Source organism: Chrysemys picta, chromosome 15, assembly GCF_011386835.1.
Source record: "Chrysemys picta bellii isolate R12L10 chromosome 15, ASM1138683v2, whole genome shotgun sequence".
In the NCBI taxonomy this organism is placed as follows: domain Eukaryota; kingdom Metazoa; phylum Chordata; order Testudines; family Emydidae; genus Chrysemys; species Chrysemys picta.
In genome coordinates, this window is record NC_088805.1 from 8,502,429 (window position 1) to 8,525,457 (window position 23,029).

General features: G+C 40.6%; 1 protein-coding gene across 2 annotated transcripts in view; it reads right to left on the bottom strand.

Moving 5' to 3' along the window:
* MED13L (mediator complex subunit 13L) overlaps positions 1-23,029 on the bottom strand; it is a 396,084-nt gene that overhangs the window by 294,446 nt on the left and 78,609 nt on the right. The gene's annotated exons all lie outside the window — the stretch shown is intronic.

Consider the following 23,029-nt stretch of genomic DNA (forward strand, 5'->3'; position numbering starts at 1 on the left):
CCAGGCTAGTGGAGGAGGCAGGCTCAGTGAAACCCCAGCACATCAGGTGGCATTCCGGGCAGGGGGGGAGGATCCAACCCATCACAGTGGGTATAAAGGCATTCGAAACCTTTAGCCGGCACGAAGTATTTTTTCTCGTCCCGTTTCGAGATGGATGGGATGGAGGAGGGGGTCTGCCACAAAGCCTTAGCTATCTTGAGGACCCCCTCATGCACAGACATGGCGACCCAGGTGGACGTAGAGGCCAAGAGGACATTGAAGAGGGTGTCCTCCTGCTCCGCCATCTCTTGTACCTCGAGGCCCAAGTTCTCGGCCACACACCAGAGAAGGGCTTGATGCTCCCTAAAGTTACCCAGCAGGCTAGCTCTGGAAGATCCCGCGACGGACTTGTCTGGGGAGGACGAGGAAGACTGGACCGCCAGTGGGGGTGCTGGGGTCTCGACCACCATCAGAATAAGAGGCTTTGGGGTGGGCACCCCCAATCTCAGAACGCACTTCCAGTGTCCAGTGCCGGTGGGGCTGCCACCCGCTGTTCCACCACGGCCACCGAGGAGTGATATGCCCTACACACTCCAATAAGGACACTGCGCTGGCCACTGGCTGTGCTGCCACTGTGGTGCTGCTGACGAGGGAGCGGGCTCCGGTGCCCAGACATGCTGATGAGACCATGGTAATGGGCTGAACTAGCCCTCCGTACTGGAGCCCCCTTCTGGAGACCAGGGACGAGCCGTCGATGCCTGCGTTTGTTTGCTGGTCATGGCCACGGGTGACCGTTACCCAGGCGGAACTGAATGGTACATGTAGCATGGAGAGCGGTACCAGTGCCAAGGAGACTGGTACCACGACAGGGAACATTCCCAACATGCCAGTGATCGGGATTGACGCCTAGAGGACGAACGTCGAGAAAGGGAGAGGTGTCAGGAACAGCATGGGGAGCATCGGCCCCATGGCAGAGAGTAGCACTGCGGGGATCTGGAAGCTCGTCTGCGTGACTGGCAATGCGTTTGGGATTGGGACCCAGGATTCCCAACTCGGCAGGGAAGATTAACGCCTTCTGTCCAAGGACCGGCATTGTTCCCCTGTGCACGGAGAGGTCTTAACAGCGGGCTTGCCCTCTTGGGGAGCCTTAGCTGTGCCTTCCGGCACTGGGGTCATCATCAGAGCAGGAGGAGACCTGTGCTCTCTCTGCATCGAAGGAGCCTGGAATGATGAAGGTGCAGGCAGGAGTGCGGGTCCCATACCGGTCCCAGGAGTCATGGCCAATTCTTTAAGGGGGCTGAGCACCCCAACCAGGGAGGCCCGATTGCGTGGCTCTGGAGCAGTCTGGTGGGCAGGCTTTTGCTCGGTGCCGGGGAGCACTTCTTAGCCTCCTTCTTTGGCACCGGCGTGCCGAATGGTGCTGGAAGGAGTCGGGTGCCACCAGTATGCTGCACATGGAGCTCCGAGGCACTCAGCGCAACCTGCCTGGTCGACTTAGAAGCCGGGTGGAGGGTGGACTCCATCAGGAGAGCTCTGAGGTGGATGTTCCACTCCTTCTGAGTACAGGGCTGAAAGTTTTGGTAGATCCGGCACCACTCTTTAACGTGTGACTCCCCAAGGCACTTAAGGCAGCTACTGTAGGGGTCACTCACAGGCATAGGCCCTGCAGTCTGAGCAGAGCTTGAACTCGGGAGACCGGGGCATGCCCCGCCAGGGGCAAAGTCCCACTCTCACCCTAACTACTTACTAACACTTAACAACTGCTTAAGAACTACTTAACAACTAATTAAGACTAGCAAAAGTGAACTATTTATAACGGCTTTAAAGCATGAAGTTCAGAATGGTAGACAACCGCTAGCTCTTGCTAAGCAAGAAAGGCGCTCTGACCGACCACCACGGGCAGTAAGAAGGAACTGAGAGGGCGTAGTAGGGCTGGTGGCACCTGATATACCGCAGCATGAGTGCAGCACTCCAGAGGGCACCACAGCCGGCCCGAACAGAAACAACTGCTTCTGCTTCGAAGTGAGCCTAACAGTTGGTCATTCAAGTGGATCCCACTTGCCCATTCAATCACAACCCTGGAAGTATAGTAAGCACAGACCAATTGGGCAGCACAAAGTTCTAACTGCCCTTCTATCTATCATTCTATGCAGAGAGCTCCACAAGGAAATATTTGCTTATAGGAGAACAGAAGAATTTTTAGTGCATGAGGCAACTGCCAGGACAGTTACAGGGTAGAATATGAAATATTCTGGATATCAAAAATGAGCATATCACATCTATTAGAACAAGAAGACAGGAACATCTTGCAACTAAGTTAAAAATAAACAGACTGTATTGCACTTTATATATTTCTTTTTAGGATTTACAGAAATGTGTAAACCTTCAAATGATTCCTAATGCCTAGCACTAGGCCTGAATGGAAAGACACACAACAATACTTAGTGTAGGGAAAGCATGGAATTTCAAGTGTTCAACAAACAGCCTCAGTTTTATGGGCTTTTTAGATACAGTAATATATCAAAATTTCACAAAATTTAGATTGCTCAAGAAAAAAAAAGTATATCCAAACGCATATCTGGCCCAGAGTAAAATACGAAACAAAACCAGGTAAGTCACAGTACTGGTGTTATATTGCAAGCAATTCAAAAGTTAGGCACAGGTCATTACATATTCAAATAAACCTGGCATGGCCTGTCAAAGGAATAAGTTTCATATGTTTTCCCTTACTGTTCTCTGCAGCAAACAGGTCCTGCTACAATGAACAGATGCTTACTGACTGCAAGATAAGCCCCTCAACAGGTGTGGTGATCCAAATCATACTCTTGCTCGTCTAAACCATTCCTATTTTCAGTCATTATATTTAAAATCATGGGCCAAATTCATCCTTGTGCAAACTGTGTAACTCATCTGAGTCAATGAAGAGATACCAAAGATGAATTTAGCCCACTGCATTTTCTGCTACTTCTTTTCCTATTCTAATCTGATGCTGCAGCATCCCAAAATTTAATGATACTCATTACACTTCATTTCACTTCTCAACTCCTTTTCCCTTTTACAGAGGGTAGGAGGTGCCCACAATTCTTCACCACTCTTTCCAGGCCCTGGCACGAGTTCTTAACTCTTGGAGTTCCAGTCCTTTTCTCTTCTCTTTCCATTGTATCTTTGGTCTTTCACACCTTTTCTTGCTGCCTTCTTCCTCCCATGCTTTCTTTGCTGGTCATTCTTTATCCATTCTTATTTTACGTCCAGCCCATCTCAAACATGTGTTCGCCAGCCTATCACCGAGGGTCCCAAGTTCATCTTCTTAATTCCTTCCATGAACACTCTGTCTACCCTCCACTTTCCTGCCATTCTCTTTAGTATATTATTTTCTACTACCAGTATCTTTTTCTTCTATTTCCGTAAGACCCACTGTTTCCAAACCACAAGAGGCAGGGACAAACGTGCAACATATACGTCTCCTTTCAGTTTGTTACTCAATTGCTGGTCCCACAGTACTCCTGCCACCTTTTTCACTGCTGCCTATGCACACTGGATTCTTCTTTTCAACTCTACAGATCTCTTTCCAATGACACTAAGTGTACTTCCAAAGAACACAAATTCTCTCTCATGATTCAGCATCTCCTGCAACCTCAATCACGAGATCTTCTTTCACCCTCCCAACCTGCATAACTTCAGTTTTCTTTGTGTTTATCTTTAAACCGTGGTCTTCAAACACAGACCCATTCTCATACCATATTTACCAATTCCATTTTGCTGTCAGCCACACGGGACAGATCGTCAGCATTTCTCCATCTCCACAGGCTTCGTTCTCCTGCTAATTAACTCCATATGTAGGATGAAGAGAAATGGACTCAGCACACTGCCTTGTTTCAATCCCACGGACAGCTCAAAACTCTCCAAAATTCCAAATATTTTTACTACCTTAGCTCTTGACGAGCAATACAGCTCCTCTATCATCCCCATTTCTTGAAGTCCCCCTCCCAACCATCTCAATACTCCAAACATCAACTCTCGTGGAAGTAAGTGATATGCTTTCTCAAGATCAATAAATGCTACATAATAGTTATGCCCTCTGTGACCCAAGGTGCCTACGGCAGCCCACACTGAAAACGCTACGGTCAGAACAGGCTGCAAAAAGAAGAGCAGATTCTCCCAAACTGGTGGCTAACACTGTAATTACATTCACCAACCAGTCACAAATTGTGTTCCTGATCCCCCGGACTGGTTATCAAGAAGCTAAAAAAGAGAAATCTCACAGCCCTCTTTATTGCATCCCAGCCTCTGGCTCCCAATCAGCAAATAGGTCCAATAAAGTGAGGAGTTATTTAAAATTCTGTTCACTATACAAAATGTTCTTCTGATCCCCAAAGGGCCAGCCACATTACCAGATCGATAGTAGTTTGGATCTTACCCAAAATACCATGCTGCCAGCCAGTCCTTTAGTATCTAAAACTAAAGGTTTTGATATCAAAGAAAAGAAGGAGAAGAGGGCTGTTAAATAGTCAAAGCAATCAGATACATACTATGATTTCAGAGTCCATATCTCAGGTTCTTAGCAGCACTGGTGAGTTTGCTGGCTTGTAAAGTCCTTCTGGAACATATTCAAAGCTTGGATGGGTCTATCAGTTCTCTTTCTTCAAAGCTTCAGTTTGTAGAGTTAGTCCAGAGGTGAGAAGCAGGACAGAAGACAAAATGGAGACGATGAAGCTACCTTTTATATCCTTTGCCATGTGGCTTGTACATTCTTTGTCCCTAACACAAGCTCACAGCACAGGGGCATGGAAAAGTACTTAGAGTCCCCTATCCAGAGGCATGTCCTGCTGACTCATGGGCATAGCCCCTGCCTTCTCTCAATGCACTCATTGTACAGCTAATTGCCTTTGGTGGGCCATCAAGCAGGCTGGATCGTGCTGATGCAATCTGTCTTAGGGTGTCACCAGAAACAGCACAAGTTTGAGATACAAATGTATCACATATATTTATAACTCACAATACAAAGATGATACATACATGTAAACAAAATTATTATACTTGGCAAATTTTAACTTTTTCACTGATACTTTACAAGGCATATCTTGTAAGATTCATTGCAATTTTGTAATATTGGTATCAATAATATTATAAATGGTGACTCATATTCCACACAATGTCACAGCCTCTATTTATAAGTCTTTCAAACATGTGTCTCGTTGCAAATATTGAGTCTTTACTACTCCTTCCCTTCTTAAAGCCATGATGCTCCTCACCTATATTTTCTTCCACCTTGTACCTCAACTTTGCCTCCAAAACTCTCTTAAAGACATATGAGAGGGTGACTTAACAGGATGATGCCCCAGGGTGATGTTTGGATCACCCCTGCCCTTCCAAAGAGAGACAATCAATCTATGAAGCCACTTTACTCCAGTACTTCCATCTGCCTTGATCATATCAACAGTAATTTCATCTCCACCTGCTGCTTTGCCAATCTTCATCTTATTCAGTGCTTCTTCTACCTACAGAGATCAATAGTATTTGAGACTTGCCTATAATTGTTGGCAATGCTTGCACTTGCAACTGTCTCTTCTCATTTAACAGCCATAAGAAATATTTTTCCACACCTCTTCCATCTCATTAGGGTTAGTCATCACACAGTTCCCACCCTTCACACAAAGATTTCCATCATATCTTGTGTTTCATTGTACCTCTTTTTTGCCAATCTGAAAACCAGTTTCTTCCCATCGTCTTCTCTCCACTTTCGGTATTATTCCTATTTAGTCTCCAATCTTGATTAACAACGGTCTTTTTAGCCTCCTTTTTTTGCCAGTTTGTATGCATTTTTGCTTGTCTGATCATGACCGGCTTCCTTAAACTCTCTGTATAATTCTTTTTTTAGCTTTTCTTGAACATCAGAATTCCATCACCAGTTTGTTCTTTGAAAGCATCCTGTCTTACCACTTATTCTGCCATTGTACCTCCAGTGTCTTAAAAAAAGCATGCTTTAAACTCCCTCCATTCTTCCTCCACTGTCTTCACACATGAAAACCTTTCCTTGACTTTTTGGCAAAACTCTTACTTTCTCCCCTCCTACATAATCACCAACACAATTTCTTCCTTAATTTCATCTCTTTCCTGTTTTCTCAGGTTACAGCCAGATTTTAAGCTATTAATACCTTATGTTCTTCTGCCACATATTCGCTCGCTATAACCTTTAAGTCTTGCACCATTTTCATATGTTCGCTTCCTATCAAAGTATAATCCACCTGGGCTTTACTTTTTTCACTGTAGTACGTAACCATGTGGGATTCTCCTTTTTCAAACCATCTTATTCACCACTGAAAACCCTTTAAACAAAACACCACACTTCTCTCCTTCTACACTTTTTACCAAAGCCAAATTTACCCACCTTTCTTTTTACTAGGCTCCCTTAACCTGACAGTTTAACTCACCACCGACCACTAACAAGATGTTAACCCAAACATAACCACCAACTCTGCCAGTTGATTTCTAAAGCTCTCCTTCTCTTTTACAAAGAATCCATGATACAAAAAGAACCTAGGAGTTAAGTTGCCTGCTTGCGCAGCCCCACTTTGCTGATGCTGCAGTGGTTTCCATTCAGAGCTTCCAAGCCTGACCCACACGAATCTGAGAGCCATTTCCTGCTCTCAGGGCAAAAGTTACCTTTCTTTAAATGCTTCTCTGCCCAATTAGTTGTTGGCACATTTTAGAGTTGATTGCTTATACCACATTCGGTCTCCTCCAAGTCATATATGCCACTCGGTTAGTGTTACCATCCTATTCCACGTGCAGGTTACAGTTGGGATTTTCCCTTTGTAGAAACTGAGACCACCATTTACTTAAATTCCACAAGACTTTTAGGATACTCAATAATGGACGACAAATTATACACATTTACATTACATCACATCTATTTGTAAAATAAGAACATAGAACAATATTTCAGTGATCATTTTAAATCAACAATATAAGTTGGCTAACACTTGGGAACAAAGTTCTTCAGACTCGTACCTTTTAATTGCATTTCAAACTTGAGTTGGTTAAAGCAAAAAGGGCTTTTTACACAGAGAGGAAAAGGAAAAGACGGTGTATCTGGGATGCTGCATGCGCAGGTATACGTATTTACTTAGATGTTCTCTTGCTGGAGTCTACTGAAGAGCGTCTCATAAAGGAGATACGTTTGAGGTCTACAGAGTTTAGAGAGTTCACTGTCCTCCAAATTCACAAATCAACAAGGGACAAGAATCTTTCCGATCTGTAGTCAGGGGTCATCCATCTGGATGGCCCCTGCATGAATACTGCTGCCCTTCCTATTTATCCTGGCAACAGCAAAAGCTGTATTGCCACTGACTGAATCCCCCTGCAACTGTTCAGTAGCAGCCACAAGAGAGACCCAGAAGGAGCTAATATAGCTCTGAACTGCACTGATATCCTCAGATTTCTTGTGGAAAGCTAGAATGGTGGTGAGTGGGAAGCACATAGCAGATGGTGCTGAAGAGTGCAGTCATTTTCTTGCTCCAATCCCCCTTTCATCTCCATCCCTTACCCCTATGGAGCTACTCCTGTGAATGGCGAGGGTGAGTTTGCAATGTGCAGATAGCTCCTTCCCACTTCCACAAGGACAAAAAGTTTTAGTTATTTTGAGTGAACCCCTTTAAGTAACTTACAGAATGTTCCTAATTGCTTTTATTAATTAAAAATACACACAGTAAGTCCTTAATTTTTACGCCTACGATTTACATACAGTTATTGTAATGTAATATAATTAAAAAGTAATTTACACAGACTATAATTTACACAGACTGTAACCCCTGATGCAGGGATTGTCTTTTTGTTAGGGGTTTGTACAATCCTTGCACAATGGGGTCCTAGTCTGTGACTTGGGATATTAGGCACTATCACAATACAAACGTTAAACGATAATATTTTTATAAAAAGCAGCAGCAACATTAGTCCAAATACTGCCCTCACTTATTATACCCATAGAATTGATTTGCATGGATGTGGACTGAGGAAAGAATTTAGCACTCACTGTAATTTGAAATGTTTGATTCCTAATCTGCATGATAAAGTTACAGTTAATGGGTTTTTTTTAATCCCAAAAATGTATAGTATCAGCCAGTCCTGTTTACAAGTTGAGGACATATATGAGGCTCCCTCTCTGTTATGCTGTCCTGATTACATGTTCAGCTTTCAACAAAGGCCAACTGTAGATATGTATATAGTGAGTAACAATTCACTTAAAATTAAGAGAGATACAGCAGGAGCCATACGAGTCTAGCAGTGGAAGGGGGAGGATAGAAGACAATAATAAAAAAAGACAGTAAGTATAGCATCTGTTTTAAAAAAAAATGGGAGAATAAAAATAGAAAATTCTTAGAAAGCCCTGAATTTGGCTTGATATTATCACTTTCTAGTCTTAAAAATCTCCCCAAAGTGATAAATCCCTAAAATTGAGAGTACTCTTCAGAGAACTGAAGTGATCAAACAGTTCCAAGCAACTCTATTATTAGAAACTGCTAGGAAATCACAGAAATAATGCTAACAGCTGAGCTATAATTCACTCCATGAATGTCTCTCTTCAGGACTACATCTCTCTGTGATATAGACAATGGGCCCAAATCCTTAAATCCTTAATCACATTATGAACAGTCATCAAGTTCAGTGGAAGTTTAGTTTGGGTAAGGACTTCAACAGCAAGCCAATTGTGAGCTAGGCAGAAAAGGAACCGTTACTACAAAACATCTATATAGAAACCTCAACTGCAATAAATAAATAAATAAATAAATAAATTTAAAAAAGCAGTACAAGCGCATGCATACAAGAAAAGCACATTTTGCAGGAAAACATTGATTTAAGAGCCTCACCACCACCTTTTACAGCCATTAGGGTAAGCCCAGCAAGCAATAAAACCAGACCATCACAGGAAAGAAGAGTAACAGCACCCAATAGTGGTAAGAAATACAGAAGAGTCCAAGACACAAAGTCCACACGTGAAGGCATCTCCTTACCAGTGTATGCAACTGCATTTCCCCGTTCTTTGATCAAAGGATGACCTAGGCTTAAAACAGGGAGGTTCAATTTGCCTTCCACATTTTGTCTCCCTCCCCCCAAATCCTTCCCTGCAAATTATGCTTCTATAGTGAAGGGATTTAAAAACAAGTGGGAGTGTTCTAGAAATAAATCTTCTATTTCACTGAAACAACAGACCAAGATATTTTTCCTTCTCATTTAAAAAAAAATCCTGCACTGAAATCTGTAGCCCCCTTGCACCTCTGCAAATTTTAACAGCCACTTTACAAAAGCTTGAAAATAAGGAACTAGTGTTTCACAACAGCAAGGGTGACAACTCTTACCATAGCAGTATGAATATATGCAGTTGCAATACATTTAATTTCCCTAAGGTGAGTAATTACTGAAAGCCTCATAAGTGGCAAATTAAGTGTGCGTACATACACCAAATAAGAAAATATATGATCTTATGATTTACCCCACTCATTGCAAGAAGTAAAAAATATATTTACCTTACAACTGTCAGCATTCTACCATGTGTTGTTATTTTACTGAATTAAAACACAAGTTATTGTTAAGGCTACGAATCTGTCAAGAAGTCCGTGATTTTACAAGATCTCCGCAACTTCTTGAAAATTCCAGTAATTCTGCCCAGGGGGCAGGGCTTAGACTTCGGCTTCAGTACTAATGTAGTGAAGACTGCATTAGTGTGTATACACTTCCGTGATTTATTGTTTATTGCCAGTATCCCATCCATGACTTTTACTAAAAATATCCATGCCAAAATCTTACCTTCGTTATTGTTTAATGGAAATTCTAATATTTAAGAATTAGCAGGTTAGCGTTCTAAGATCTGGTTTTCATGTACATGATACCAGAAGTTGGTAAAAAATAACTAGTTTGACAGCAAACACTGGTGTTTTACACTATCCATTATCTCCTCTACACATTTACTGAAAATATTGGGGAAATTAACATTATACAAATCTACATGAATTAGCATGTATGCATCAATATTTTATCTTTTCCAGAAATAGAATCAAACACTTTTAAAAGAGGAACTAATATAAATGGCTTTAAAAATCAGTTGAAAGATGAGAATTTGAAAAAAGTTTAAAAAAGCCAAGTTAGCTTTAAAAAACAAGTCTTAAGGAACTGTGTGCCATTTATCAAACTCAAGTCACATTTACAGAGGACAATACAGCCTCCTGGTAAGTTCAGTTTCATAGAAATAAACCCAGTCCACACAACAGAATATACAAAAACAACATACATACCCTTCAAACTAAAAAAAGAAGAACAGGAGTACTTGTGGCACCTTAGAGACTAACAAATTTATTAGAGCATAAGCTTTCGTGGACTACAGCCCACAAGTACTCCTGTTCTTCTTTTTGCGGATACAGACTAACACGGCTGTTACTCTGAAACCCTTCAAACTGGATCTCTCTACTTTGCAGGATTTCTATTCAGTTTAATATGGAGATATACCTATCTCATAGAACTGGAAGGGACCTTGAAAGGTCATCGAGTCCAGTCCCCTGCCTTCACAGCAGGACCAAGTATCGTCCCTGACAGATTTTTGCCCCAGATCCCTAAATGGCCCCCTCAAGAATTGAACTCACAACCCTGGGTTTAGCAGGCCAATGCTGTTTGACTGATGAGGAGATACAAATGTGACAATGCTATATTTAAATCAGAAAGTTCTATTAAAATCTGAGAAGAGTGATCAGAAACACAAAACACTGCTCCTTTGGCTTTTTACACTACTTTCTCAAATGAAAAGAAATACTGCTCCAACTGTTTAATGCCCGTTAAAGAGGTCCAAATAAAACTCATTGAATGTCTGTTGACCTCCCCATTAATACATTGAGTGAAGTATACTGAAAGTTACTTCTGAACAGACAAAGGTTTTACTCATCTAAAATCATGTGCTTACTTCATAACAACATTAGTCTAACATTTTGGCTTGTCAAGAAGACAGCAAGAAGAATGTGGCTTGGCACCAGAAGTGACAAACCTATTTCGGCTTGCTGAAGACCTACAAATGAGCCAAGGTGTTGGCACTTGTTTCCATCTGAACCCTATCTGGTAGGGTTACCATATTTTGTGCCTCCAAATGGAGGACACTCCACGGCCCCCGGCCCCGCCCCAGCCCCGCCCACACACACCCCCGCCCAACCCCGCCCTCTCCCCAAAGTCTCCGCCCCCTCCCCTGCTTCCCGCGAATATTTGATTCGCGGGAAGCCTGAAGCAGGTAAGGGGGGTGTGGGGGGAGGAGGCGCGGCCCAGGCTGGCCCCCCGGCGTTTCCAGCCTGGGTCAGCTCGGGCCCTGGGGTGCCAGCCCCGGCCGACCACCCCCGGCCCGCCCAGCACTGCCGGCCCCCGGCGGCCCGGCGCACCCCCCGGCTCCCGGCCCCGGCCGACCCGGCCGACCCGGCTCCCCGCCGGCCCGGCCGACCGGGCTCCCCGCGGGCCCGGCTGACCTCCCGATTTTCCCGGACATGCCCGGCTTTTGGGGATTTCCCCCCGGACGGGGATTTGAGCCCCCAAAAGCCGGACATGTCCGGGAAAATCCGGACGTATGGTAACCCTACTATCTGGCTAATTAGAAAAGTGGCCCATGGAGAGCTCTAACAGCCTCCATCACTCTGGTACAACCCAGCAGAACTACAAAGGACTTCTAAAGTTGCCTGTGTAGGAATTTTGAATATTGTGACTATTACGTATTAGATATGGCTATCTGACTGGATGACATACAGGGGGTAAATAGGGAAGGGGTGGAGCTTGCCGCAGCTCCCATTGGCTGAGAACGGTAAACCGCAGCCCATGGGCGCTGCGGGCGGCAGTGCCTGAGGACTGTCAATGTAAACACTGTCTCGTAGCCCACCAGCGTATTACCCTGATGGGTTGCATGCAACTTACAGGTTGCCCAACACTGCTATGAAACTACATTGGCCACTAAACATTCATCTTTCTTGAAATACTTCAGTGTAATGTGTAATGGAAGATTTGCTTTTTTAATCATGTTCAAAAGCCACACTTTAAAACTGCAGCAACATCTGTAAATACCAAGAGCTACAACTGCTTCAGAGGCTACTAGCCATCAGGCTTTTATAATGTACAAGTCTGGTATTGAGTGGTTCCTTCATATTTAATATATTAAATGGAGAGTAATCCATGACACCACTTAAAAATTGATCTCCATAGTAAAATTAGTGTTACTATAATTTTTTAAACCCATCAGTTATCAAGTTTGAGTTCTTCAAAATATAAATATGCCATAAAAACTGTATTGCAAATAGGTGTTTTGCAGGAGAAAAGGAACCCATTTTTCAATATGCCTTGAAAACAAACACTTAGATGGCAGCCTCTTGGTTAATCGAATATCAATTTTAACATTGCTCTGAAATTAGTAACTGAGACTTGCAAAATATGTTTATTTCCTTTTTCCATCAAGTCTTTACGCAGTCTGGAGTGGACTCCAGTTCGAAATAGGCAAAAACATTCAGACAATCATCAAAGAAAAAAACTTGGGCACAGGACTGGATAATAGGATTAACTGACTAGCCTGGAAAATTCTTTCCAATAAAGTATTTTCACCAAGTGGCTATGTCACTTTTATAATTACATTATTTTAAAAAAATATCGATTCACACCCAACAAGCTGCTCTGCAGTTATCAGTATTAACAATATTTAGACTTCTGCAAGTGACTTGTATGACTCACACCAAGAAAAAACAGTGATGTCACATTTTACTATGGGGACATAGAGCTGGATGTTTAGTTCTCTTTTATATCTGAACCAGGGGAGTTAAAATTTCTGCAGGTCTGAATCCTTTCTATGTGAATATTTATGGTTTTTATAAACATTAGATACCATTTGGGTGTTCGACTGTTCCTCAACTGAGATAAATGTAAAGCAACATCTCAGTAATTATGAACTGTATTAAAACTGTTCCCTAAAATATGAGTTCTGAAGTTGTTCTTAGGACAACCTTACAATGCAAGAAGAAATAACACACTAGTGTTCTTACGAGACTATTTCCATTTGCTGACATTACTAAAAACAATCTTTCGCAGGCAAAAACAAAAAGGAAGTAGTTTCCAATGTTTTAAAGAAACATGAATCACACTTTCAATAGTCAGATGTAGGACCAATGAACAAGGGCCTTATGCCAAATATTCCAGTTCCCACCCCTTTTCAGTAAGCATCCCACAGGGTTCGGAACCAAACCCCTCTTATCCTCCCCTCTATGCACTCTCAACAGATGATCTTATTTACTATCACAGCTTTGATTACCTCTGTTATGCCAATAAATCACAAATCCACATTGCTACTGCTAATCTATGTTCCTCCATCCAAATCCACATCTCAGGTTGTCACCAATATCTCCTCGTTGATATTCTGTCAGCAACCAAAACTGAGCTCCTCATATTCTCTCAGAAGCCATCCTCTCACCCCCAATTCTTGGTTACTACCAATAGCATCACCTCCCCACAGCTCCTCAGGCCCATAATCTGAAATACACATACAAAATTCATGATGTGTTGTCAATGAGTCACACACTGTATTTTAACAAAATTCACCCTCCCTTCCTCCCTCTCACACATGCACCATGTTGAAGTGGCTACAATCTGTACAGAAACTAAATCTGCATACTTCTGCATATTAACTTCTTCATTCGGGTAATAAATATTCAAAGAAAGCCCAACCAAACATTAAAAAAAAAAGAACAGATTAGGGAAGGAGGGCTATTCATCAAATTAAAAAAAAAATTCCAAATGAATTCCCTATATTAGTCAAATGGATAATCTACCAGTTCCCATAAACAAGTATGTTTATTAAAGATGTCAGTTCAAGGTGGTATCAGTGAACCAAAGTTAATGTAGGTGAAATTTCTTTATAATGGCTTTTCAAATGCCAGGTCATGTCACATTTGTTATTCCAATGCTGGCACTAAAGCTGCTTAAACTAGGTTTAATCCAATCCTATGAGACAACATGCTGACTGTAATTTAAAGCAGTTGGGTTAGTTTACTCCTCTTTGGCTCTATGCAAATTCATGTGTCAGAAAGAATCAAAAAGTCATGTTCCTAAAAGCAACATATACATTTTCCATAATTTGGCTGTGTTTTTTGTAACACATAAGATGAGTAAGATTCCTACGATTATAGTCTGAAACAGTTGATAAGTGATTTATGAGTATTACACAATTAAATGTAGACTGTGTGCGCATGTATTTGTATGCACATGCATGCCTCTGATATTAAATATACATACACAAAGGAATAATTATGTTGCATCTTTTTGGAGATCTCTAGCTGTCGAGTAAAGTAATGAAAGATGGTGAACAGATTCCCCCTTCAACACAGTAATTTCACCATTTTAAATATGTTTATGTTACAGAAGTGTTTTTGTTATCAGAAATTACAAATTTTGAGTGATTATACAGTTTGTTAAATGTGTATTAACTAAAGGACTGGCTTTAGAGTTTGATTCCCCAAATGAAATTATAATGTCATCAATCTAAAAGGTCTACAAATCTCTGAGACAAACTGTAGGATAGTGCAGCAACCCACAGGACCCATCACTTTGGATTCCAAGAAATTGATGGAGCCATGTCTCAAACTTTAAAAAAAAAATTGTTTTAAAATACTTCTTGTGAATAATCAATGTCTATGCTCAAACGCATTTCTTTATTAAGATATTCCCATTTCAATAACACTATTTTAGTTTGATACTGTACAAAGAAAAGGTGAATTCTAAGAATCTATTCTCTTAAAGTCAAAATTATTAGAAGATAAAAAAAATATAAGGTTGAATTTAAAATTCAAGGTATTTCATGAAACATGTATAATAAAATTTACAAGCAATTAATAAACTTCCAGGGTTCATAAATTTCAGGTTCAAAATTGGATGGTTGTTATGATGTACTTCTCTATGATGAAGCTACTCTAGGCTTTTTTGCCCCAAATTTCCCTTCACTGACAGCAGTGGTGCAAATCCACTATCATGTAAACAAGACACCAGCAGCCACTGACACTGTAAGCCCTTGTGTGATGTAATTCTGCTCTGTACAGGGCTAGATGACATGCTGCTGCCTTCAACAGCCTGGAGTGAGTTTTGACTACACTACCATGCCTATCATTGATTGAGCTGAACCAGTGGTAACATCTATACACAATTTGGGGCCAAAAAAGTCTGCTGCAGGTAATCTCCGAGAGTACTGTTAGGCTGGATTTTACCTCCCTGTCCTAATCTGTTTAAAGGGAAGAGGCCTGTTTTGAAAAACCTCTACCACCATGTCAACATTCTTGAAAGAAGACAGACAGCGGAGATCCTTATAGCATTTGACCTTTTTTTCATCCCAGTATGCAGTACTAATTTAATTGGACAACTCTACTATACTATCTTCTGTGAGCAAGCAGAGGGACACCAGAATAGCCCCCGATGACGTGGGTAGAAAGACATATGCAAACTACACAAGCCTATCACATGGAAGGTACAAACTTTGTTTTATACTGTTAAACTTGGTGAAATATCTTTTCTTTTCTTTCTTCTTTTTTTTTAAATGAGAAGGCTTTGCGCAAACTTTCCTTACAAAAACAGAAAGCGTGTTTGGGCAGACATATGGTCTGGAAAATTTCAGCCCCACAGATGAAAGTGTCAGAAAGTTATGAACTAAAAACAAGGGGCTATAATGGAAACTATAATTCCCATCTGCTTGCCTGCATATCAGCAGATGCAGACAGTCATACATGTATCTGTTTACTTCTAGAAGTAATTACCACATTCCAGTCTCAATAGGAGGTACCAAGATCCCAGAATATAACATGGACACATTCTTTACTCCATGGGACAAGATTTCCACATACTGCCTTCTCACCAGACTGTACTGAAATGGAAAAATGCCAATGCTGAGACAATTTCAGTATTTCCAGACTTATCTAACAAGATGTGGTATGAAGACCTAGTGATGCTTCCTCTGATTCCATCTCTCCTCAAACAGTACCTGTTTCTTATCTGAAACTCAAGCATTCACTCTCAAGCACTGGCTAGTGGATGAGAAGGAAGAGGGTTTAGTCTCGCTATTAAGGAGACAGACATGTTACTTCAATCTAGAAGCATTTCTACTTTCATTGTTTATTAGAGGCTTTGGGTTTAGGGAGGCAAAAAGACTGCTACAAAGCTATGAAGTAGTCTTGTCTTTAACTAGGAAAATACACAAATTGAAACTGGTTCATAATACCTGTTCCTCTGGACCATTGTTAAAATTGTTCAGGGTCACAATGTAGAAAAAGCTTCAGTGACCAGAGCCATTTTTGCAAACATTTTGCTTAGACTCAATTTTCAACAGGTTTCCCTAAAAATATATGTAAAAACAAGTCCAGACACTGGAACCTAATCGATACTGCAGCTTCAGATGAACTAGTGTTAGAGCTGGTTAGAACTCTGTGCTGCCAAATTGGTCTGTGCTTACTATACTTCCAGGGTTGTGATTAAATGGGCAAGTGGGATAGAATCATAGAATATCAGGGTTGGAACGGACCCCAGGAGGTCATCTAGTCCAACCCCCTGACCTTAAAAACCTCCACTTGAATGACCAACTGTTAGGCTCACTTCCAAGCAGAAGCAGTTGTTTCTGTCCAGGAACTACATTGCTAGACCATCCTACCAGACACTGAAGACACTGAACATTTTAAATAAGTATGTCCAGGCTCAGATAGTACTGACATAGTAGTCGGGGACACCAAAAATACAGAAGCATCTGATGGAGTAGATTTCTTTGAAGTGGACCATCTGCTAGAATGTACATGACCACACAATGCCAATGTGGGTTTCAGTATTGAACCCCGTTTAGCAGCAAAATGGCTCTTAGAGGACCTCACGGTACTGGAGTCACTCAGAACCTCCATAACATTCTCTTTGGGACCTGAGGTGTATGGAACATTTGTTTCTATCGGTGACCAAGATGTCTTAGTTGTAGACTTAACACTCCGGCTACTCTTGTCAGTATCCATAGTACTGCTGTGCAAAGCTCTCAGTACTGTGGATGCAGAAGTACATGTTGTATCCCTTTAAGGGCTCAGTGACTGAGACCTGGAAGCAGATGGGGTACCTGCAGCCATGTCCCTAGAGGCTCTCAGTGACCAAGACCGGGAGGTAGACGGGGCAATATATGTGCTTGGTCAGTGTAAGGGGGTTTTACCTGAGCTTGGGTCAGAGGCCGGATTCAGGACTCACTCTATCATCAATCTAAAATTTATTTTTCTGTTTTTCCGAGATCTGCTTTTAAAGGAGATGCAGCTCTTACACTTCGGCTGCATATGGATGTCTCCCAAGCAATAAAGGCACTGTGAGTTTTCCCTTCTGACTGGGGTGGCTTCCTGGAAGCTTAAAGCCTGGCATAGCCCAGAAGTGTTGATGTCCAGAATAACCCCTCAAGCAGGGAAAGTAAAAAGAGCGGGAAAACAAACAGACCCCCCACCCCAAAACTAAATATTACCAACAAAACAGAACAACTATATCTGAAGGTAACTATGCCTAGAAATAAAGTGGACACACTTGACACTCTGTCTCAGGCCGAAGTGCAGCTGAGAAGGAACTGAGGGTGGATTAGTCTATATATTCTTGGTATAGGGCATGAGGATATCTGGAGTGCATGCATGGGCCAAACAGATTTTGCTACCAAAAATCTACCAAAGGTGCATGGGGAGCGTGCACACCTGAAGTGGAGCACCCAGAGGGACACTACTTGAAGAACGTCTGTTACTTTTTTTCCACTCTTTTTTTCTGAATACCTTTTGCTACCAGTGAAATGATGGGTGGAAATTAAAGTAAATTCTAGTTCTGAATATGCTTGCTATAATGCATCCACTGATAACACTGATATATTAATTTTGTCTTTAAAAGAGCTATTTCTTGCAATTATGTTTTGATGTCAATATATCTACATGTGTTCAAATCCTGAGTATATGAATTTGAAAGACCAAGTTATCTAGCTGATGCATTTCCTTTCTGCCCAATTAATATGCTCTAATAATTTACTTATCAGCTTTTCTATGGTGATGGTTAATTATTGGAAAGTGCCAAATACTATGGTAACGTTTTGTGTGCCCTTGAGGTGCATGTTTTTCTCTGTCTGTTGTGTGAAAATTAAGGTCTGTGTGCAGACCAGCAGGCCTTGTTCTTCTATTTATGTATACCATTGTGTTGTCCACTATTAAGAAGATACATTATTGTGCACCAAGTCCTTCAGGTCAGTGTCAATCAATATGACCTTGCATCTGAAGAAGTGAGGTTCTTACCCACGAAAGCTTATGCTCCCAATACTTCTGTTAGTCTTAAAGGTGCCACAGGACCCTCTGTTGCTTTAATCAATATGACCGTAATTCTCTCTGACAGAGCATTTCCCTTGGATTATCGCGTAACCTAAATGAGACTACCTCACTAATACCGACTCACATCATCAATATTCTGTCCAGCCTTACAACATGTTGATATTGTGCTAACTTCTTTGTCTCTTGTTTCAAAATGAAGAGGTCGGTATGTGGAATTTTCACCTTAATTCTTTATATTGTAAATTACCCTTAAATTTAGAGATGATAGTAACATGTGCCATGTTCTCGTCTTTAACAGAATTCAAGGAAGCACCTTAAGTTTTGTTAATGGAAAGACTGATTGCAACAGTCACTTCTACATTTTTCTCCTTTACAATTATGATTCCATTTTCCTCTTCCAAATCCAGAATCTCTTCTTGGTTGTGTGGAAGAATAAAGGCCACAAAAGAAATTTCTCTTCGCTGTAAGGCCTAAAACTCTCTAATTTGGTTTTCTATATAAGGTAGAAACTAATTTTTTTTCCCCCAGAGACTTCAGTTACTGGTTATTTTTAAATTCGGAATACATGAATGAAGTCACATGAGGATCTGGTTGGAAAGCTACTTTCCAAATATGTATTCACAGCGGTCTTCTGGCTATTGAACTGGTTGCCATGGACCTGGCTGGAAATCTTAAGGAGTGTATCAGGAAGTTTCATATAAAAGGAAGCAACTCTAAGCAATCTTTTATTATGCTAATTTAAAATATAATTTTATACACACTTCTATCTAGATTACACACATAAGGTTAGACATTCAAACGTGTTATGCAATTCAGAAAGAAAAACTTGGATGCAGCAATAGCATCTCTTGAAGGTTTAAAATAATTTCCACTGAAAGAGAGATCCTGCCAGAAGGGCAGATTCCTGCCTAATAAAGAGTTATAAAGCTTTCACAGTAACTCTAACAGCATCAGTTATATCGGCACATTTTGTAAGAGCTATTTTAGAATGGACACTTGAAATTCAATATACCACATTTATGTATTTTCTTTCATACATGTGTGTACATACATACACATTCACAAAGGCACAACATGCTCATGTTACAAAAGCTTATTCTCATTTATCTCTGATTCCAGTTTTTAGGATTCCCATGCCTGTTTCTCTACTATATAGAGGAGACTGCTTCTGTTTCATTCTTTTGTGAAGTTTCAATTCCTCCCTGTTCATCAGATCTTTAAGATTTAGATTTATTTTTATCCAAATCAGTTCTCTTTGAGAGGACTGAAATTGCCACTTACTGCATAACCTAAATAGATTTGCAATTCAACAGAACTACAGGCAGTTGTGGGTAAATCATGGTGGCAATAAAACCTTTAGCAAAAGATGCACTGAAAACATCAGAGATAGTACTTATGCTTTTATAGCTGAGAAAGGTCTAACGAAGTACAAAAATAGACTCTACTTCAAAGTATTTATCGGGAGCTTTTATGAATGTCAGACAGGACAACAAAAAATCAAGAATACCACCAGCCAGTCTCTCGGTGCTTCTACTTGCTGCAGCTAATGGACCCCTTCTTTCTGTCTGTACCTTCAGAGTAGTACTCTTGGCTATGATGTTCAATAGCAGAAGTGAAATAGGAAAAAACTAAATATTTATAAGGGCTCTGTAAATACAGCTTCTGTCTGCAAGTAAGACCACATACTTTTAGGGAGGGATAGCTCAGTGGTTTGAGCATTGGCCTGCTAAACCCAGGGTTGTGAGTTCAATCCTTGAGGGGGCCACTTAGGGATCTGGGGCAAAATCAGTACTTGGTCCTGCTAGTGAAGGCAGGGGGCTGGTCGCGATTACCTTTCAGGGTCCCTTCCAGTTATATGAGATAATAAATATAGAGAGATATACCTATTATTTACTTTTTCTGTTTCTATGACCCAGTATCATTTGTTCATTTTGTATAACACAAAAAGTGAGCATCAAAACAAATCTGGGTAAAAATCCTACAGTCCTTTCTTAGCCATAACTCTCAATGAAAGGACTGAAGGGTTTAAGTCCTAGCATAGAGTAAACTAATTTATATATGTACAGCTGCACATATATAGCAAAAGGCAAAATACCTAAAATGATAGGCGTGTAATGTAATTCCTAAAACTGCAAGTGCCTTATGAAAAACAAACTCATATCAATAAAGGGGTGCATATGAAGGAAATTATTTTCATTCTGAAATCAAAATCCATTTGCAGTCTCCAAATCACAAGATTTGTGCTCTGAAACAACTACTTGATGTGCCATTACATTTAAGCAATTTCTCTTCAGAGCTGTTGCTATGGCAATCAGGACAGCTAACCTGAAAAATAAAAAGCATCCTGCTACATCCTCATTATACACTAAATAATGCTTAGAAAAAAGTTGAAAAGTGGTTAAGTGAAAAACGTCCCATTCCTCTACATATTTGTATATAATTTCAATGGCCCAATGACTTACAGGCTAGTATGAACATCAGATCCTACCGCCCTAAAATAACAAAGAAAAAATTATATTCTTCTCAGTTTTGTCAAGACATTTGCAGTAATAGAAATGAACAGCTGTCTGCAGTTTTGCTGAACAGCCCAGCTATTTTGCAGAATCATAGGCTCTTTGGATTTGTCACAGCTTTGAGTACAGTATTTCTATATACATACTTTAGACCAGCAAACCACACACTCCAATGACACTTACAGTATCAAAACATGAAGGAGTATTCTGTAGCAAAAATATCCATATTTTGCATGTTCCCTGCTGTTTGGATCTCAGAATGTGTTCCCTAGCACGAAACTACCTTAGGCGTTTTCACTTCCAAAACCTTTCATACTACCTGCTATTACTTTTCTTTAAGCGTTTTCATGTAATCTATAACAAATATAATCAAAATTTGTGTTTAAAAGGTAACTACAATGTAACATTTCATTTTTTCTCAGAATATCAAAGTCAATAAAAAAATGACAAAGAATTAAGGAATTTAAATCATACAGCTTTAGATACTCCTTACTGACGTAAGCAACACTCCTGGGTACAAAGTTCCAAATATACCAATGATCCAACTTAAATAATAACTACAGCATAAACTGCTGCCAGTAAGTTCTTATCATGTCCACAACAACAAAAAATTAAAATTAATCTGTTTCTTGTTTCAATGTGCTCTTATAGTGAGGACCCAGTTAAAAACCAATTCTGTGCAAAAATGCACTGATTCATAGAATGACCAGACAGCAGTTGTCACAATACGTGCTTTAAAAAAACCACACCAAAATGAGTTTGCAATACCTGTGCAAAAAAAGTTCACAGTATATGCACATCCCCTCACATTGTTCAATGCTCAAGAGAGGTTTATTTTTTTTCCCCTGAGCAGAATCCTGGATTGTGTTGTTCAAGTTCATGTAAAAAGGAAGTAATTAGACTGAACAGACAATTAACATCTCAAAGTATTTCTTGTTTTAAACATTTTCCCAAGGAGAGTGCAAGTATATCACATGCTCAAGAAAATAAGCATTCAAGAGAAAGCAAGCCATAAGAGAAGATTTGTGGAAGGGTTGAAGAGTTTACATTTCTCTCCAATGTTGGTCTTATACTCTCACCCCTAAGACCTTGCATCACAAACAATATTCTTTCAGCTCAGGAAAGAATTTCCTCTGAAGACTTGCTTCTTTTAGTTGACAGGTGAGGTAACTGGTAAGATCCACAAGGAGCTGCCTTCTCTACTTTCATCCCCTCTGTTTGCAGAGCATTCTACCTTCACAGCATCCCAGTCCGGGGAACAAGGACTGGTGACAGAAACAGTTTCCTGCATAACAGTGCAGGGTGTCACTCTTAGGCCACCAGATTGAACTACACAGTAAAGTTTTATCATAATTATAGTACATTACCTCATTTCTTCTAGCATTACACAGTGTTTTCTTAGCATGTTAAAACTTGCACAATCTTTCAAATACTTAAATAAATGCATGCATACTTCCTAAAAGGAAACATTTATTTTAAAACACTAACCAAAACCATTTGGAGAGGAAAGGAGAAAAACTGTTTTGATCATTTAAGGGCTGTTAATGTTAAAAAAATTAATTAATTTCCTTCACCCACAAAAAAAAAAGTTGCCATGGATGGGCATTACAAGATTAATGCCTGCTTCAGAAACTGAATGTGTGTTAATTTTACTCACATATGATAATGGGCATGGATATTACATGTTCCTCTTCCTCAGCTGTCTTACAGGAAAATCTGTCACCATCATTCACTCTATATACAGATCTGACTGACTTCATTGTACTGAAATTAAGCTTGCCTTTAAAGGTTAGAAAGGGAACAGAAACAACCAAGAATCTATTTGCATGAATTAGGAAGAGCCTAGAGCAGATATACTCAATAGGAGGTCTGCGGGCCAAATGTGGCCCACCAAGGCTTCATGTGTGGCCCTCCAGCTCAACTTAAAAAACTGTTTATAATTAAATTCACAAAAAGTGATGCGCTGCCTATCATTTGCCTATGACTTCCTTATTAAGTAACTTACTTACTGGCAGTGCTTAATTTGTAATGAAAGAGGTGCCGGGGCTCAGCTCTGGTAAGCCCCAGCACAAATGAAGCTCACTGGATCTTAAGTTCCTGCAATAGCATGGTCTACGATTCAGCTAGGACACCACCAATTTTTTTCATTAATGATAGAAATGGAACCAAAAATGAAAGTGAGTG